The 19,710-nt window shown below is 35.6% G+C and overlaps 1 protein-coding gene across 9 annotated transcripts in view; it reads left to right on the plus strand.

Annotated features, from left to right (window-relative positions):
• CDH12 (cadherin 12) overlaps window positions 1-19,710 on the plus strand; it is a 710,660-nt gene that overhangs the window by 557,040 nt on the left and 133,910 nt on the right. Inside the window, exon 1 of one of the 9 annotated variants that reach the window (XM_064427732.1) lies at window positions 7,299-7,317. The exons of the other annotated variants lie outside the window; for them this stretch is intronic. The gene's annotated coding sequence lies outside the window, so the exon portion shown is untranslated. Of the gene's footprint in view, window positions 1-7,298; window positions 7,318-19,710 lie in introns of those variants that run through there. 9 annotated transcript variants of the gene reach the window in all.

Genomic DNA, 19,710 nt, shown 5'->3' on the forward strand with positions numbered 1-19,710 from the left:
AGAACTATTTGCTTTTATTTCTGATTGTTCAGATTGTTTTCAAGTATTTCTAATATGTTTTATTGCTTCATAATTCAAAGTCCTGCAACTAGAGCTTTTGTACTGTGTATAGACAAGCACAATCATACCTGGTGAGAATTTTTGCAATTCCCTCTCTCATCATATGTCCACTGTTTCTGTAAAACAGCATAAGTAATTGACAGAAAACTGTTTGAGGGGTGTGGGGGTGGTGAATTTAAACAACAGAGTTTTCAGATAGGAAAGCTGAAAAGGACACCTGAAGAAAATCTTAGCAGAGTGTATAATTGGAAGTTGTGTATAATTTTCAGTTTAAGTAAAGGATTTTATTCAGTGAAAATAAAAAGTCAGGAATTTGTTTCCTGGGTCGCCAAATGCCACTTCCCTAGACAGCAAGGTTTCAAATTCACCTACTGTAAAAATGAATCATCGTGCTTCAGTTTTTATTTTAATACCATTGTGAATTTTTTTTTTTTAATGTACAAGTGGGAAATCTTTTTTTTTTTCCTAAATATAAATAAATCAACAGAAACTTAATGTTTCCTCCACCCTTCCAGAAAACTCCAGAAAACCATTCTGAGGATGTATACATAAACCAGCAGATTATTTAGCACAGCAGCCAAAAATGTATTTGGATATTGCATGTGAAGACGTTCGTGTTAATCCCTAAAATGTATTAATCAAAGCAATTTGCAAAGCAGTGTGTTTGTATCCCAAAGTTAATACAATGAGCTTGCTATAAGTCTGAAGAAAGGGGGACCATATAATGGAAAAAATCATATTTGTGATACCCAGTTGATACAAGTTACACTTTCTCTGAGACATATCTGTTCTGGCACCTTGCTGAAGATGCCAACAAGGACTCTCATCACATTTGGTGCTGTAGCACAGGCAATGTCATTGCTGTGCCTTTAATGTCAAAAGACAGAGATATTACTGATGAAATCATTTTGAATCATAATCACTATGTTTTCATTAGACTTTATTCCTTTGTGAAAGTTTTCCTTGGTAGTCATGTAGGGTCAGTTCTAAACTGCCAAAAATTTGGTAATTTTGCACAAAATGGACTGTTATCAATGTACTCATGAATCAGATTCTTCCTTTGTCCTGTTTTTGCTCCACTGACATTAAGTTTATAAGCAACTTTAGTACTAATGGAATATTTTCATTAAGACTAACACTTATTACAGATTTACCTGGAATATTTTTATCCCTTAAGACTTTTTAAGACTCTTAAGACTGTTACAAATTGTGCGACACTTTTCAAGTATGTGGAAAGTCAAAAAGTTAAACCCCTTTTTATATGTCAAAACACCTACTTCTAGAATAAAGCAATTAATTCTAGATTAATACTTTCTTTAACAATGTTTATTTTTATGTTTATCACAACTTGTTTCATCTATATTAACTATTTGCTTTACTATATCTGAAAAAAACCAACAAACCCTGCCAGTCTTTGTATGTCATCTTTGCAGAATCTCTTACAAAAAAAACCCCAGAAGACAAACAAATAAACAAAACCAAGCTGGAGATGTTGGTGTTTCCCCCTTATTTTCCACAAAGCTCTCAATGCAGGTATAACACTGAAAGAGAGAAGTTCCTTTGAGAAATTGTGCTTTTAAATCCAGATAGCAAAAGCCAAGCTTCATATAAACTCAAACCATTGTCAGCATACTAAATTACATCCAACAGTCACTCATCGGTATCTTTAGATCATATGCAATTTTTTTAAATCACGTACAATTTTTAAGATGTTAAATGCAGTTGAGTTCTGGAGTGATTGCAGAACTAAATCTGCAGAATCAAATGATTCACCAAAATTACATGTTTATTCCAAAAGCACATATTTTCAATTTAATTATTTTTATAATGCTACTGTTATATATTTTAAAGTAGCAATAAGTACATTATAAAGCGTAGGATATTTCATGTGACCTGAAATCACAAGGATTTTATCTTCTTCTAGCCATGACATCAGGACACCTGTGCATAGACATTTATATTATTATGTCACAGTAATTCATAAATGGGATTTTAATGTATCTATTAAATCAGCTAACAGTTTCACTAAACAGTTGAAAGTGACTAGCTAATATTGCAAACCTTCTGTAAGAGAATACAGATTTACAGAAATAATGTCTTCTATTATTGGGCAGTGCATGTAATTCCTTTCATATCTGTTTTTAGACAACTATCTCAAGAAGTGTCAGGTTGCAAATCAAAATATAGTTTACAAACTGGTGGGGATTAGTCTAGCTTACAGGTGGTGATTTTAAAATTGTTCTTGAAGCTTACACATTAAAGCATTTGACCTGATTATTAAAGTTTGGGAATCTGCTTGTGTAATCAAGAAGAATAAAAATCCATCAGATTGTTAACAGAAGATAACCCTCTTTGCTCAACATTCATTAAGCAGATCCAGTCTAAAAAATAAAATTAGAGTATGTTATTACCCATGAAACCCATGAAAATGGACAGGGTGCTGGGAGTAAAATAAGGCTAGCCCATTTGCTATGCAGTGCTTTACTTGTTTTCCTGTATTGTGAAACTCCAGAAAGCCAGGCAAAAACAGCACGTGCAGATGAAGACGAAAAGTTCATGCCTTGTTTTTTGTGCAAAAGCACAGGTCCCAGTGAATGGTGACAGAAATCATCAAAGGATCAAGTGCTACAAGTTCCAGTACAATTTACACCCACAAACAAGACAGCAGTTTTAATTACCCTTATGCAAAGATGGCTGAAGGGGGTGCAGCCCCACCAGGACACTACAAATATGTCTGTAACCTTTCTTTATTGCTGTGTTTCAACAGTGACATGCAGAAGCAGCAAAATAAACTGAAAGTTCAAGAGAATAACATGGTCAAAATAATACTAGCAAAGGTTTTGATGTGCTGCGTGTGGCATCTTCCCTTTATATGTGTCTTTGCATTCCTAGTGTGAAAGTGTGCATCACATCTTTTTTGTGTTGCACACCTGCACAATTTCTTCCAGTGAGAATTTTTTTGCTGTTTGTCCTCAAGTTTGCAGAGACAGGCATACGAATGCAGACGGTGCATAGGAAAAGTTTGCAAAGTCCTCTTCAGTGTGGTGGCCATTTCTCTTCCATTTTCCAGTGTAGCAAAAAAAACAAACCAACCAACCAAACAACCAACCAACCAACCAACCAACCAACCAACCAAAAAAAAAAAAACCCCAAAAAACCCCAACACCCCCCAACTAAACAAACAAGAAAACCCAACAAAAATCCCAGAACCTCAGCTTACCAGATCTTTTTCTGCCAATTAATAACCTATGTTTTACAAGTTTGTTGTTTAAACCTCTGACACAATAATGCATGCTCACATACAAACTACTACAGATATTTTTTGTTAAGAAAAGGATGCTGAAAAATTTAATATTCATGACTGTTCTGTGGCAGTACAGGGTAATGTAACAATATGGTATTTTTCATCTGACTCTGTCCTGAACAAGCCTCGTCATCTTCAAAGGCTTGCCCATGTATCAAGGCAGAAAGAGTGTGGATTTGGAAGAAGCAGAGCTCTATATCTTTGACCAGAAAGCATGTTTTTTCAAAGGCTTATCATTTATTCTCTGCATCTGAAATATGAGTATAGAATTTATTTTTGAATTTTTAGTGGATAATTTTTAATATGATGTAATTAATGTTGGCCACCTTCCATTAGGCTTAAATCAACATGTACTTCTGAATATATGCTCTCTTTTTACAGTTATTTTCCCTCTTGGGTGAGTGCCTGTATGACAGGGCAGTCTGTAAAGGAAATTATGCACTGCTTTTTTAAAATCTGTTCAGACAAACAATTTTACAGAGCAGTGGCTATCATTTTGGCATTAAGCAAAACTCATAAGCACTGAGTTAACTTGAAAGAAAAAATAAAATTTAAGGAAAAGAAATACATGCAGTGAATTTGAAAGCTACTGCCCTGTGGGAACTCAGTACATCACTCCAGATGTCCAGAGCTACCGAGACAACCCTTGGGGGGCTCGGAGGTCCTAGAATGTTGACAAAAGTACCTGGTGGCTTGACTGTGATTCTTCTAAAGAAATGACTCCTAAAAGTGAAGAAATGAGAGAATTTCAATTTTGAATAGTGAAAGGATGATATCCACTAAGTAAAACTTAAATTATAATGCACTGTACAGGGGGGTTTAGAATTCTGTACATGGGGGTCAGGAGTCCCAAGATGGAGGGATTTGGGCGTGCCCTGTCCTTCTTCTTTCTTCTCCTTGGCATCCATGTTCAAGATGATGTTGGCATGTGTGAATTGGTTCATAGAGAAAGTGCACTTGCCAACAAGAGCAAAAAGTATTGGAAATTAAAGGTAAATATCTTGTACATAGTTTTTACTATAAAAGAGACAACCGCCCCGTGGGCGGGGGAGAGTGCCCTTGGCTGTCTTGCTGATCAGACCTCGGCTAGACAGACAAAAAAACTTTGTAAATAAGAAACAATAAACGCAACTAAAAACCAAAAGCAAGAGTCCAGACGCCTTCTTCGAAAGCGTGGCCTGTCCAAAACCGCCTTTTCCCGTGCTGGGGCGGAGAAAAGTAACAGCCAACCCCGGCACTGCCCTTTGAAGGAAAAAGCCCCACTTAAATCTATTCATAAATGTACCCTGATTAAACTAATCTTTTTAAAAATTGTATTTACACTAGATTTCTAATATGATCACAATAATATTTCATTTAAAGTTGTCAAAAGTGTTTTTTATAATTTATTAGATTCCATTCCAGCAAATGAAGTAACAACATTAGAGATAGCTGTGTATTATTTCCATTAGACATTTGCACAGTGCCATCATCAAGGCGATGAAAATTGTTTCAGGGACTGCTGCTAGTAATGTATTAATTGACTCCCAAGATGCAGGACATCACAGTTACTCATTCTGTATGATTTTGATATGAAAGATATGCTATGTATAAGAATGAGCTTGTTCAGTACATCGAACATATACTCACCTCTGTCTGCTGACATCAAAGTGAAATCTTGTTGGGCCTTAGTGGTCTTTAGATATAATTTAAAGAGCAATCAGGCATGATCACATTAACCTGGCTTACTAAATTGGCTTACAGAGTTTATGCTGCGCACATATTCAAGCAAAAGCACTGTCACAATTTATTACAGACAAGGAAATTGATGAGGAGAAATGAAATGGTAAAAAATGGTGTAAGAGGAATCAGAGCTGGTATGAGAATTCTGGATTTCTTTTCTTGCTCCGTTGAGCTGAGACCTTTGTCTCTTCTACTTATGTCTTTCTGGTGAAAAAAAGTGATGACTTTAAAAGCTTTGCATCCTGTATATTGCATAGAGTATGTGAGACACAAAGTAATTTTGACAGTTGCACATGAAAGTGTGAGAAAGAAATGGAACCATGGAAAAACAAAACCCCCATGAGCAAGACAGACCTGCATTTAATGTTTACTCCTGAAAGCTAACCTTTTTACAAGGTGTACAAAGACATGCAGCAGAGATGAACAACTTGCAACAGAGTGTTTATTATTGATCTAGAGGCTTCACTTTGTTTATTGATTTGCTTAGGTAGCTCATAGCAGGTAAATTAGGAGTGTAGTAGTAGTAGTAAGACCTCTTGCCTGTGGTCCTTACATTGATTAAAATTATATGAGGTTACTATTAGGAGCTAGAAAAAAAAGGAGGACTGAGTTTTCACTGATTGCATGAGAGAGGAGAAAGACTGAGCTCAGGACAAGGAGAGATCAAAATAAAAATGAAGGATCAACGTCTTGAGCTGTCAGCCACGTTTTAGAGGATGTAAAAGGTTGAGGTTATTGTTCTGAACAGCTAAGGAGGTCACAGACTGAAATATTTCAAACTCTAAAATTTAGCAGGCTTTATTATGCAAGGATTCAGTGATCACTGTAGATGATTTAGAACCTGTGGAAATGGTCCTGTTAGCATGAATGATTGGGTCTCACAAGACCTCCAAACACAGGTGAGTGTAGGGTGCTAATGGTGCTTGCGCGTCTGAAATTTGTGTTGCCAACACAGATGGAGAAATACAAATGAACTTGTAGAAATTAAACTGCTAAAGAAAAATCTTACACATATTGTAGTTTTATTTGGACTGCTTCTGTATAAATGGCTTCATCTGGGCAGGAAGTTTATTTACACAGGGAAATATGGGAAAAGATACTTTAAAAAATATTTAGAAATTGGAAAGGACTTGAGGAGAACAGACAAACCAAAACATTGTCTCCTTCTTTAATCCAAGAAAATGTGAAGATTTTATTTTTTGTTTAAATCTAAATATGGAGCTTGGCTGAGAATTTGTGATTCACCTGGTAGAAATATTGTTGTTGATAGATCAGACATGGGCATGTATTCTGTATGTCAGCAACACAAGCTGAATTTATAATTAGTGAAACATTAGACCATCATGGGATCATGAGACCTTCCTGGAAAAGCATGAGAATGCCAAGTAATAAATTAAATAGCATTTGCCAGACAGCAAAATTGGGCAAGTATTAAATACTTGGAGCCATTCCTCTATCTGGGTAATAATATGGAAACCAAAACAACAAGAAGGTTCAGAAATTGAATAAAATTTGTGATTGCTGCAACATGTGAGATGTTAAAAAAAAAAAAAAGAGATACCATAATGCCTCAAATGTGCTACAAAAGTATAAATTTTCATCAGGAAGACAAAAGAATTACAGAACTATTAAGGAACTGCTAAGTGACAGGAGACTAGATTAAAGTTCAGGATTTCAAATCTATGAGATGGATAATTTTTTTCACAATGTGGACTTTTTTATTTCCTTTGCTCATTGTAGAGGGATGTGGATTTGGCATTAAAACAGTAATTGGAAAAAAATTAAACTGCAAATTTCAGAAATATAAATATATATAATTCTACTTAAATACTTGTCGAAATATGCATATTTATATAATTTGGATATTTATACAGTTTTCACTGAAAAGCAGCACTGTGGAGAGGAACCAGGCAGTCCTGGTCGATGGCAAGTTGAACATGAGCCAGCAGTGCCCTGGCAGCCAGGAAGGCCAGGCATGTCCTGTGGGCCATCAGGCACAGCATCACCAGCCGGGCAAGGGAGGGGATTGTGTCGGTCTGCTCTGCACTGGGGCAGCCTCAGCTCCAGTGCTGGGAGCAATTTTGAGTGCCACAATATAAGAAAGACATTAAACTGTTAGGGAGTATCCAAAGAAAGGCCTCAAGGATGGTGAAGGCCTTGAGCTGAAGCCGTATGAGGAGCAGCTGAGGACACTTTTCAGGTCTTTTCAGCCTGGGCAAGAGGAGACTGAGGTGAGATACTATTGCAGTTACAACTTTCTCACGAGGCAATGAGGAGGGGCAGGCACTGATCTCTTCTCTCTGGTGACCAGTGACAGGACCCAAGGGAAAGGCCTGAGATTGTGTCAGGAGAGGTTTAGCTTGTATATTAGGAAAAGGTTCTTCATCCAGAGGCTGTTTGGGCACAGAAACAGGCTGCCGAGGGAAGTGGTCACAGCATCAGCTTGACAGAGTTCAAAGAGCTTGGAGAGTGCTATCTGGCACATGCTGTGACCCTTGAATATGTTCTGTGCAGGCAAAGACTCAAAGTTCCTTGTGGGTCCCTTCCAACTCAGAATATTCTGTGATTCTGTAATTAATTTTTTTTTTCAATAAAATGCAAATATTTGAAAACACAGCATGAAAAATCACCACCGAAATTCAAAACTGAAGTATGAGCATGAAACAGAATGTAACAAAATGAAAACCTAAATTCATTTTTTCAAACAAAATTATAAATATCATAAAACAACAACCCTCCCCTAATAAACTAACAATGAAAACCCCAAAAACCCCACAAACAAGCAAACAAACAAAAAACAAAAACCAAAAACCCTCCACAAAAAAACCTCAAAACCCCACAGCTAGAATCAATCATTAATAAAGCATGTTTCATAAGAAGAAGAAAGAATAATTTCCTATCAGCTGTCCAGCACCGACATATAGGAGAAGCTAACAAGTTAGAAGGTTATCTCAGCTTCAGTCACTACAGTTAATATCCTTGTATGCAAATCATAAACAGAAATTATTTGGATTGGCAGTCTTGTCAGGTACTGACATTGCATAACTTACTTTGCTATTTAGGGGCCTGTTGGTGTTTTAACAGCAGATGTTCTAAAGTGAAAACCCCCCTGCTCTTCTGAGGGTGATATATCAAACCACAATTTCTGTTATATAACACAGAAAGCAATGGACTTGGAGCAAGTAGTGGTTGTATGGCAATGACCATTTCCCTCTCTCAGCAATGCTTCATGTCCCACAGGCTCTACATGTCCTGTCTCTCCTCTCCCTCTAGAGACAACCATTCCCAAATCCTTCTGTCTCCCTGTACCTGATATCCACTCTGATGCAATTAGCTTACTTCTTGCATAGGATCTGTTATGTATCCTATTAAATTCTGAAGAATTAACCCAGTTAACAGCAGCTTTGAACTCCACAGCCTCTCTTCCAGTTTCAAATAGAACATGTGTACCCAAAATCTTGCTTGTATTTTCTACACGAGCTGGTGAAATGAATTGTCTTTCATAAATGAAAGACAGTTTATTTATTAGCATTTACTAGCATTTATTACATAATAATTATTTCATAAAACAGAGTAAATTGCCTATTTTTCTAGCCAGGGAAAAAAAGGCAGACAACTCAACATAAAAAGTCAAAAAAGGTCTTAACAAAGAGAAGTGGAACGGGACAAGATAAAGACTGAGGACATAATAAGAATTCATAAAAATAACCAAATATTATTTAGATGCCCCTGTAGTGGAAAACAATTTTGTAACAGGAACACTATGGTATAATTTTCTCCCTGTTGTCACTTGCTTATCATTTAGTCAATCTAAATGGAGATTATAAAATCCCAAATAACCCAATAACCCTGTAGAGGCATTTACAGACTCTTAGAAAAAAGATGATGTTTCTAAGGGTGGAAGATGATATAAAGCATAAAAAAATTCTGGTGTAAAATCAGCCTTTTCCTTCCAGTATTTTTTTTAAATGTTAAAATAACTCTAAGGTAATTTCCTTGATGTAGTTCACTGTGCAGTACCAGATGCATGTATTCTATGACTGCTGCATGGCAGTGATACATGTGCCCTATAGGCAAGAGAGGGTTACTAAGGAGAAAGGTCATTATAAATATCCGGAAAGAAACGTGTCACTGCTGGGTGACATGTCCCTCTTCCACCCAGCCCAGGGGTTGATCTTGTAAAAGGTGAAAAAGGAAGGAGAAAAGCTGAAAGACATACTAATAAGAGAATACAATGTCCACTAGCATTGACTCATATTAAAATTAAAACTAATGTAGTTTTATTTTTAGTAACTAGCTTAAATTTAATTTTCCTCTGGAGAAGATTTTGTTTCATAAATATATAAATACAATGGGTTTTGTCTAAATAGCTGTGTGCAGTAGTTATTCTTGTATTTACAATAAGAGAAAAAAGCGAGTGTAAAGAACAAAGCAAACTTGGAAAAAAATACTATCTACTAGTACCAGTTGTAATTATAAAAATTATTACCTTGTGTGCATTGTATTTATTTTAGCTGTCAGTTCCTGAACATGTAAGTTAGAGTTGTTATTGATTCTGTGATCAATGATTGATACTGTTATGCCGTTAAAACCTTGCTACTCCTTGCTAAAAAAATAGATTTTCACTAACAGATGGATTATTCACTCCTATTGTTGTGAAAATGCTTAATTGACCACTGAAAAAACATTACTATATTTCATCCTGGACACTATGATTCAGTACCAGTAAGGATTTTGGCTGGGGCCTATGTTGTTTACTGTCATCATAAATTATCTTGGAAAGTGTGAGAGTATCCAGGAAAGTGTTTGCTTTTCAAATTAAGCTACTAGAATTACTAAAGACAAAGGCTAAATGGAAAAATGGGAAAAACCACTATGAAACAGGACTAAAATAAGACTGTAAAGCAATCTGTTGTAAAGCGGAACATACTGTGGGAGGAGGGGAATAATTCCAGTTTCATTAATAAATTGTTGTTCTCTGTGGAAATTATAATCTCTCTCAAATGGGATCTTGTTTCATAATAGCTGTATGCACATTTGCTTAGTGTGCGGTGAGTGCCAAAAAAAGCAAATGGGATGTTAGAAATTCTTAGCAGCAGCTGAAAGAAATAGATGTCATTAATACAGCTTTGTGTCTAAATTTCTGGTGAGCCTATATCTTCCACACTGGGAAATGATTTCTCTTTAGTCTCAGAGAACGTGTCCCAAAGAACTTGGAAAAGTACAGACAAGGACAAAAGATCTTTGGACTGACTCGTCAGTGAGGAATAAGTGAGTAAGACAGCTTTCCTTAGCCTGGAAAAGAAACAAAGAGAAGGAGTTATGATAGGTCTCAAAAATATCTATAACATAAGGGTGAGACTAGAGGGGGAAGATTGCAATGCAAGATGTGTGTGGCACAAATGAAGCCAACAGGTTGCCCATTCAGAGCAAAGAAAAGGAAGTGACTCTTCACAAAATGAATCAATCCAAAATAGGTAGCTCCATGCCATAGGCTGCTGTGGAGATAACAGAATTTTTCATGTCAATGATAAGAGAATGAAAAAATTAATTAAAAAATCAGTTTGCCAAAGGCTAATAACTATAGTAACGACTAATATCTGCATGAACTAGTGGATGCTTGGCAATTTTGTGGTGAACTGTGACCTTCACCTTTGCCAGAGGCAGAGTTCTGGGTTGGAGGCCACGTGCATCCAGTGCAGCATACCATGCCATGGCATCCATCAACAGTAACAGACATGCTCATCCACCTAGAATGAAATAATGATAAGTGTTTATATTAGTCATGTTCCCAAAAGTGACTCATTTAACTTTGTGACATGTGGTTTGGATAGTTTAATGGGCAAGGAATTTCATTAAGAAATAAGTTCTAAACAGAAAATATACTTTTTTTTAAAATGGCATTTCTCCTAGGGAAAAAAAAAATTGTCTTTATATTTAAAATGCAAACATCTGCAGTACTTCACATAGCAATTTACTGATTTTTTTTTTTTTTTTTTTTTTTTGGTTGATTTGGATATATTAGTAATAATATTAAATTGAAAAACCATAAGAAAGTAGTGCAGGTCACTGTTATAAATGTAATGCCAAGAAAAATGTCCGGCATTTTTCTGGCAAGAGGCTTGGGATGTTGTTGCAAATCTTCATGCCTTTCAATATCTCATACTGCCAGCCATTCCACACAAACAGCTTCTTTGGGTTTCTAGTCTGTGTCACTGACAAGAGGATTGTCCTTAAAACATCTTTAAAAAGAGCTGAGCCTCTTTATGCCCCTTACAAGTCTCCCGGAGGATCCCTTCTATGTGAATCTGAGCCAAGCACAAAACACATTTGCTATGCTGAGGATGCAGCCCACACACTCAGCTGGTGATTTGGTTTCCTCTCTGACTCTAAGTGAGAGGGAGTGAGCTCAGCCTATGCTTGGGCCAGCATGGGAATGTGAGGGGACTTGATCAGGTGCAGCGAAACCTCCCAGGCAAGCTCATCATCCACATTCAGCATGAATGTGGCAACCCTTGAACCACGGTGGTACCCACACTCAAACTCAAACATGCTTGTAAAAGACAGACGGATACAAAGCACAAATATTCCTGTATGTCTTCTTGCTGGGATATTTTTACCCTCTTATGCAAATCTTATGGCATTCTAATAAAAGGCAGTAGATTATTTAAATGATACTTCACAATCTGCTTCATGCAAATAAAATGACCTCTTTAAGGGGATAAGAGTTGTGATCATGCCTTGTTATTCTGACTGCCTGATAAGCTGAAAATCAAGAAGTAAATGAAAGGATTTTTTTATTACACCTTCTGCTTTACTTCTGTGGAAGAATTCCTTGTTCATCTTGCAAGCTTAAAAACTGTCAGAGTTCTGTATATGTTTGTATAAAGTCTTCATATACAAAATCCCACATACATTGAAGGAGAGTGTTTTATGTGCTGGTTGAAAAAGAATTCAGGTCTCTCAGGAATATGTACACCATCCGTTTGTTTTTTATTTAATTTTTGGGTCTTCAAAAACCCTTTTTTGTTGTTCAATTCAAATTGTCCTTCAAAAACCCTTTTTCGGTGTTCAAGCTTAAGGTGAGATGAGAGAATTTTCTGTTCCAATATCCTAGAGGATAATGTCAATAAATGAGTTTTAATTAGTAAATCCTTTTCTATGTCACTGTGGCAGTAGGTAAACCATAGTCCCTGATGATTATTCTGTGCCATTCAGCAGAGGTTGTTCTATCTATGTTTTTCCTCATAGTACTGGTTTTCAGGAGTGATGTCTGAGTAAGTTGTTGATCACAGCTGATTCTGAATTTTTTATGTTTTCTTGTACTTTGGTGTCAGTGTAAAATTACTACTTTGAAGAGAGTACAGTTTTTTAGTGTTTCATAATGCAGGATCCAAAGATATTTTCTTGAGTGTGTCAAGTTGTAGATTTGGATAGTCAACAAGAGGTATTGTGTCAAAAACCATCAGCCTATAAATATGTATGTATTATTGCTGATGTGAATTAAGGATTATAATAAAAGAGTGAGATAGGACAGTTTAATAGGTGTGACAATGTTGTTTTTTTTTTTCTCACTATGAGAATTGAAGCATAAACTGTAGAGGAGAAAACTAAGGAAAAAAGCCTCATTGACATTATTAGTGCAGTATATATTTTCTGGAAACCAAGAGTACTTTTCAGCACTGTCATATAAGCCAGTTAATAGGTCTTGCTTGTCAAATCCAGCTGTATCAGCCCAACAGCAGGTAAATGCTTCTAGTTTAATTGGTGCCAGTATTAGAGTCCAAGAAAATAATCAATGAATGTTTGCAGAATCAGGAGATTCCTGCGCAAGCCAAATGAATTCTGGCAGACAGCATTTGTACAGATTAAGGATCATTATAAAGATGCTGAAAACTTGAAAAACTGACCAGTAAAACTGGTAATTTTCTTTTCAGTAAAGGTATGGGTTGCTGTGGTATTTTTAAAAAGTAAAATATTTACTTATTTTGAGTAATTTATATGCTAATAGACTACTTTGATATTATGAGGGAGTTAAAAGGCAGTAACAAGTGTATGATTCATATTAGAAACAAGAACTTGAGCTGGTTCTTTATTTCTATAGCAAAATACAGAACCAAAAATAAGTCATTCTTTCATTTGGATGCAAACAAGAATGGGTTTAGTTCTTTTTTATGTACTGTTTTATTTACTCTATTCACCATTTTGACGTGTTTATTGCACTATCATATCTGAAAGCTATTGCAAGTCTTGGTTCTGAAGTGCAGTTGATTATTCCTTCTTCAGCAAGCTGAGTCTTCTGCCAGGTGAGTCTGGTATCAAATATAGCATAATTTTATTACCCAGGGTAGTAAATTTAGTTATACTAAAAATTAAAACAAAAACAAAAACAAAAACAAAAAAAGTCTAACTTATTATTTTGTTTTGGAGCAACACTGTCTAAAAAGAAATTTTAATTGAGCATACCAAAAAAAATTAATTGCCCTGTCCTCTTTGCTGATTAACCTGTCTGTAAAGTAGAGTGATTGAAAGACATGCTTTTATGGGCCCCATCACTTAGGCATCTGAACCTTTCAGTCACTACCCTTGCAGTGGCTCTGTGAGGCAAGAAAGTAGCAGCTCTCTTCCCTAAGTAGGGAGTCAAAGCACAGTAAGGCTGAATTATTTGCTTGAATAATTTACAAATGAAATTGAAACCTTAAAAACTAGAAAGTGCATCCTTCTGGTTTTTCTAATTCTTGTTAAATGTGGGACTTTTTGTATTTACATTTGATATTGTCTGGATTGATAAGTAGGCAGTTGTGTCTCTGTTGAAGGACACAGTAAGAGGGGAGCTGGGCAAATCTGCCTACCTGGAAATTAAATAAAGGATTACTGATTAAATTTTCCTACATCCAGCACTGCAGTGCTCTTTAGATTAAATAGTTAGCTTCTAAGTCCATTCCTAGTCTTGACATTAATAATGTCAAATTTGTAACTGCAAAGTAGAAAGTAATGTAAAGTAAGCTCAAGGGGAAGAGGGAAGGGGATTAAAGGTCAATTCTGCCAAGTCCTCATGAGCCCACAGTATTCATGGATCATCACAATAGACGACAAAATTAAGAAAATAACTGGCAAAACAGGCAATCGAGAGTCTTGTGTTTGTAACAGTCTGTCTGCCTCGTGCTTTATGGGTATTCACTTGTGTTCCGTGTAATAGATTGATAACATGTTTCTTTGGGGAGCTCAGCCCCAGAGACTGATTCTGAAGTAATAGCTTCCTCAGTGTATTAAATAATTCTGACAGGCTGCTCATTTTCTTTAATTATCTCGAAGTATTAGTGGTTAAAAACTTGTAAAAAGTAATGGTATAAGTAATTAGCCTATTGACATTACTTTTCCTATAGGCTATACAAGATAATATGTCCTGAATTTGATCACATTTTATACATTATACAGATAATTTTGTATTATTGGTGAAAATATAAAATGGTATTTCTGGGACAAAAAAAGGCATGTGAAATCCCTCTTCCTGATATCTAGGTTCTTTTATTCTGTGTGTTTGTGAGGAGTCTACTCTCATGTTTGTTGGTGGTGTACAAGTCCATTCATATGCTGAGTTAAAGAAGTTGGCAGAAATTATTTGCTCCAGTAATTTATCTGCAGTGTTACTTTCTAGTAATGTAACTCAAACGGTAGGAAAAAAAGTAAATTAGAAAGATAAATATAGGTAAATTTATTCAAGGACTTTTCAAAGCTGTTGATATTCTTTCATGACAATATCTAAAAGAACCCTGAAAGTCATTCTTAGTCTTAATGTTCATTAATGTTATACACTAAAGGACCTGATGAACCTAAAACAGTGCCTACAAAATAAATAAAGAAATATTTCTAAATGTTGTCAATACCCCGTGCATTTTGACAGAATTTATTAAGAAAAACATTTTCAGAAATTCTTTTTCAGATTCAGGGATTTTAAAGTTAGTTTTCATTTTATCCTGTTAAATTCCAGTTCACTTTACTTTATGCCACCACAAATTTTATAATCAGAGGTCTATATCGTTACTTAAAGATACAATGCAGACATAAAATTCACTTCCCTGGGCTGTGTCCAAAAAGTCAATGGGACCTTTCTTAAAAAATTCTTTATGATTCTTCCAAAATTAAGAAGTGAATATATACTTCCTAAATTCTGAAGTCATAGCCATGTTTCAGAATCGTTACCAGATAGCTGGCAAATCTTCCTGAGTGTTTTCATTCTGAATTGAAGGGTACTTTTGAGGCAAATCTCTTGATCATTCAGACTTACTGTAGTTTTGTTCACATCAGGAGAGGTCTTGGAGATTACAAACAAGATCACTTCTCAATAAAAAAAGCTGAGAGGATGCACTACATGAATTGGCACTTAGTCCACTGAACCAGATGAGATTTTGTTCACAGCAGAAAACCCTGAGGTGCATTTATTGCCTGCATCATTCCTCTCTGTCAGCTGCTTCATTCCACAGAACATTCTCACTGGCTCACATTACCTGCTAACACAGGTACAGCTTGCGTCTAATAAAAAATATATACAGAGATACTACCCAAGGCTAGATGAGTCCTTGGCATATTTAGTCAGCCATCTTTCCCTAAATTTTGGTCAAATTTTCCAGTATTTTTAAGATGATCTACTGAGCAGAAGGGATTTATACTGCTAATATACTAAGGTGGGGAAGAAAGTATGTCAAATAGTAGTATAAAGCATGAGCATATACTCTCAATTTTGGAGTAACTTTTAGTGATATTTCTATTGATGGTCCTTACATGCCAGATTATGTAAAAATTTGAAGTTTGTAGTGTATATCTTTCATGACTTACAATCATTGAAAAATCAAGGTACTAAAAATAAGTCTTTATATTGTTTGTGTAAAATAATCTTGATTTAGAAGAAATTAACTTCCAAGTTTGGTGCTGCTTGTCTGTGCATCTATGTGTCTCTGTGTGATCTGCAAGTAAAAGTTACATTTGTCCAAGTCATCTTTTTATGATTAGTTCTTATCTGTGTTAGAACATTCACCCATTACTTTTAATGTTGTGAAAAACATACCAAGAGCAAAAATATGATGCGATAGTTCAAATTTATGTTGAATTCAACAAGATATTTAAATTTGAATAAATTTTGACTTGATCTTAAATGATTGTTATGATTGTTTACTTTAGATGGTCTATTTAACCAGATTTTTTCACTGCAATAATGAAAGATAAAATGAAGTGGAGTTCAATTATTTTTATTAAATGGAAAGATAAGTAGAATAGTCCAACTGAAAACTGAATTTTTCAAGATAAAGATTTTTGTGTAAAAATGATACAAGGTGTTATGAAGAACATAAGTAATTATCTAAATACTTGTTTATGCTCTTATCATTATTTTTATTTCTCTGAAGGCTAGTACTTCTGAATATGTACTCCTGAAAATATTCATGGTAATATTTTCTAAACTAGGAAAATTAATATTTTAAAAGGTTTTTTATATATAAAAGATATGAGAAGGATATATACATAATTCACAATCCATGATAGAGAAATCTTGTATGTAGAACTCAGTCTAAAATGCCATCTGTTTTTTCCTTTAAGGTTCTCATAAAATGTGTATTTTTAAAATACTTGGCTATGTAAAATTAATTTGCCCTTTCTTTTGGAAACATTTGTTAACTGTTTTGCAACATCCATTAGTAATGCGTGCAATTTACACCTTTGATCACAGCCTTCTTTATTTTCCTTCTTTTCTCTTTTATTTTTCATTTTTCCCTCCCATGTTAACCAGGAAAAGAACTACTCTAAAACAAGCATATGGACAATCTGTGGGTGTCTGTTTGTGTGTGTAAAACATGCACTTGGGGAAACTTCATTTAATTATTTACTTTTGAGCTGGTAAACAATCCAAATTTTTTTCTCATAGGTCCTCTGGTTTTCTAGTCTTGACCTTTCTTTTCTTGACCTTTAGTGGTTTTGACCTTAAACCTTCGTCAAACTGAGCCAGGTTCATATGGAAGGAGAACAAGTTGCTTTAGTTCATGTTCTCTGTAGAGCTGATGTTTCTCTATTCTCTCTCTCACTAACTCAGCTGGAGTTACTAAGATCAATAATTTCTTAGGTGCCCCTAGCTGAAGTTCTATAAAATTACACTATTCCTCTTCATTTCTCTGACTTTTGAGGTTCTATGGCTTGAATGAAAAGCAAACTTCACACTCATCTACAACTATTGTGCTGGAAGGCAGCTGAACGATTGAGTACTGCCATTAAAGTCAGTACACTTTCACAGAATTCTGTTTACAAATTGTACCATTGGACTTCTTTGTACCATTCTATTTCTTTGTCTGTTTCCCTTCCTCTAAGTAGGGTTGATAATGCTCTCTGAAAATTGATGTAAAGTTATCATCTGTAGCTCTTACATGAACATGGCTTTGTAGAACCTGAACATCATTAACTTTCCTTTGTCAAAGTCTGTAATACTGCTGGGACTCAGCGTGTCGCTACACAAATCCTATATACACCCTGCAGTGCTGATATGTGCTGTTAATTTGCTGTTGCCATGACTAGTTTATTATTTTGCCAGTTCACAGGGAAAAGTGCTTTTCCATTCTTTTCACAGTTGGCAGTACTGTTCAGCCAGGCAATGTAGAGTTCTTGCGGGCTAAGTAGAGAAAGAGCTGGTATCTGCTGCCCTGGCACGGCATTGGCACACATACTTTTCCTGTGGGACATAGATAGGTGTAACAGCAGGATCAGCCTGCAAAATGTAGCCAGTAATGCTGGGAAAACCGTGGTTTACTTGCCCTTTGGGAAGTCATTTGGAAGGCTCTTACAACCTTCCCTTAATGATTCTGGTGCGTTTATGTTGCTGTGCTGAGAAGAGATGTATGTTAGAAAGTTGCACTGCACTCATGGGGAGAAATATCCTCCACCTGAGACCTGTAACCTGCCTTTTATAACCTCTTCAGGGACAAGCATGTATCTGTTCTTAGCTGTGCTTTGTACAGCCCAGCCTGGCTGAAGCATCTATTCATCTGCCTACCAAAGTCATGACATTCACAGATCACAGGAAAGTTGGAGAACTACTCTGTATATTTTATTTTCAGTCTTCCAAAAATATTTATTTTTGCTTCTTCTTAAAATCAAAACCAGTGCCTGTTGGGGGCAAACTTGCTTAAATACTGAAGAATTTTTTTGAGAACAAGTTAATCAGCATCAAATCAGTTTTTAATTTATGTACTGAAGAGACATCCTCAGATTATACCATTATTTTTTCTTCTAAAATACAGTTTAAATTTCACCTTCATCTCACACTTAAGAAAGAATTTGTGTATGTTTATCTCAGGGACAAAATTTGAATTCTTAAAAGAAAAAAAAATCCAAAGGATCCCATATTCCACAGTCGACCATATGGTGTTGGTAAAAAAGGAGTCATACAAGACCCAAAATTGTTTCTAGGGGTCCACAGTACTAACCCAGTCCACAAAATAGATGCTTCAGGAAGTCAGAAATGCTACACTGCTACTAGTGGTACAGTGCAGCTGGTATATCAAAATATGACAAAGGTATCTAACTATTGCTCCAGGTTCCAGTTATTCCTTTATTGGAAACACCTATTCTTAATAGTGTTATTTAAATTAAACTAATTTTAAGATTATTTTTATTTTGTGTGAGATTGGTATTAAAATGGCTTGATAATCAAGCTAAGCCTAGTCTAACTAGGTTATTAAGTTAGTGAACAAATTAGCAAAGAAATCTTGATGTATTTATGAATTTTAAAGTATTTATTGGTGTTTCTTACTAAACTTACTAAACTTATGAATTTAAAAAGAATATTTAGAGTAAATTTGGTATTCAGTTGAATTCTTAGAGAAGAACATTATCCTGATATGGCTGTAAGTGTGCTGGGACATAGTTTATTCATGATTTTATAGCATGAAATTTCTTTGTGACAGGTGTTTGGCATCCCACAAAACCAATTCATATTTCCAGAAAATGTATCATTAAGATGAAAAATATGTACATTTAAGGCACACATGTAGTAAATCAAAAGCTTGATCTTGCTTAATTTTTTTTTCTGTCTTTGCTATATGATTTTTTTCAAAGAAAATTCTGCAGCACTCAAAACAAGGCCAGCTGGATTCCAACAAGAGATTATTCTGAAAGATTAAAAGGCTCACTACAAGTGAACGCTGTATTCTTCTCATTATGCTAAGCCAGACTCTCAAAAAACTTAGAGTAAAGTGTGTTGCTCTAAATTAGATCTCATAGCAGCTCGAGAAGGATGGCTATTTCTCTGTGCAGATGTGGAAGGTGGGGGTGGGAAGGTGGGAAGCTCCGTGCATAAAGCCTTTTTCTCTCCTTATTGAGTCAAATAAGACTCAGTTATTAAGAACCTTATTCCTTTAATACAATCAGCTCTGTGGGGCACGTGGCTGTTCTAAATAGACCTGTGCCCTGCTGTGGATATGGGCTTTGGCAGTTATATGTTATTCCCACCTAGATAAGTAATGTGCAGTTCTAGAGTACATCTTTGCAAGGCTTTCCATGGATGCTTGCAGACTCTCTTTTTAGGGGTTGTACCTGCTATGTTCCTACAGTCAGTCACACACTATGATCATAGTTTGGTATTT

This window comes from Passer domesticus, chromosome 1 (assembly GCF_036417665.1).
Source record: "Passer domesticus isolate bPasDom1 chromosome 1, bPasDom1.hap1, whole genome shotgun sequence".
In the NCBI taxonomy this organism is placed as follows: Eukaryota; Metazoa; Chordata; class Aves; order Passeriformes; family Passeridae; genus Passer; species Passer domesticus.